This window comes from Octopus bimaculoides, chromosome 25, assembly GCF_001194135.2.
Source record: "Octopus bimaculoides isolate UCB-OBI-ISO-001 chromosome 25, ASM119413v2, whole genome shotgun sequence".
Classification (NCBI taxonomy): domain Eukaryota; kingdom Metazoa; phylum Mollusca; class Cephalopoda; order Octopoda; family Octopodidae; genus Octopus; species Octopus bimaculoides.
This window is the reverse complement of record NC_069005.1, coordinates 6978897-6980024: the sequence shown is the minus strand read 5'-3', so window position 1 is coordinate 6980024 and position 1128 is coordinate 6978897. Positions and strand designations below refer to the sequence as shown.

Sequence of the window (1128 nt, the reverse complement as noted above, 5' to 3'; positions counted from 1 at the left end):
GCATTGTGAGTGTTTATTGAGCGAAAACACCTAAAAGCTCCACGAGGCTCCGGCAGGGGATGGTGGCGAACCCTGCTGTACTCTTTCACCACAACTTTCTCTCACTCTTACTTCCTGTTTCTGTTGTGCCTGTAATTCAAAAGGTCAGCCTTGTCACACTGTGTCACGCTGAATATCCCCGAGAACTACGTTAAAGGGTACACGTGTCTGTGGAGTGCTCAGCCACTTGCATGTTAATTTTACGAGCAGGCTGTTCTGTTGATCGGATCAACTGGAACCCTTGACGTCATAAGCGACGGAGTGCCAACAACATAGTTTATAATGTAAGCAGGTGTTCTACATTCAAACATTGTCCCTACCTTTCCAAATCCTGCTGCATTTCACCTGGAATTTTTAGTCCTCGGATGTCATCTTGATGTTTGAGTCAACCTACATTTTTTTTTTCTGGGGTAAATTTTGGTTTGAAAAATTCAACCTCTTTTCCAGAAAATGTTACACATCCTTTCTCATACACATGTGCTTTTATTCTTTCGGTCATTTTAGTCGAACAAATCAACACCAGGACTTATTTCTTAAACCTAGTACTTATTCTATCAGTCTGTTTTGCTGAACTGCTGAGTTACGGGAACATAAACACACCAACACCAGTTGTCAAGCAGTAGTATAGGGACTAGTGCAGACACAAAGTCACACATACACAGATATATATATATGATGGGCTTCTTTCAGTTTCCATCTACCAAATCCACCCACAAGGTTTTAGTCAGCCTGAGGCTATAGTGGAAGACAATTCCTCAAGTTGCCATGCAGTGGGACTGAACCCGGAACCATGTGGTTGGGAAGCAAGCTTCTTATCACAGCTATACCTATATATAAACATACATGCATTTGACGGGCTTCTTGCAGTTTCCATCTACCAAACCCACGCACAAGGTGTTGGTCAGCCTGAGATTTTTTATTTTTTTATTTTGTGGCCAAGTATTTCTTGTTTAGAGAATCTTGTTGATTGAGACCCTTGAAGGCGATGATCCAGCATGGCCACGGTGTAATGACTGAAACTAATAGTAAAAAGACAAAATGGTTTTTTTTTCTTCTCTTTTTATTGTTTTTGCGGTCAAATATTTCTTG

General features: G+C 41.0%; 1 protein-coding gene across 1 annotated transcript in view; it reads left to right on the top strand.

Moving 5' to 3' along the window:
* The window catches only part of LOC106875050 (pescadillo homolog), a 20014-nt gene that overhangs the window by 16936 nt on the left and 1950 nt on the right, over positions 1-1128 (top strand). The gene's annotated exons all lie outside the window — the stretch shown is intronic.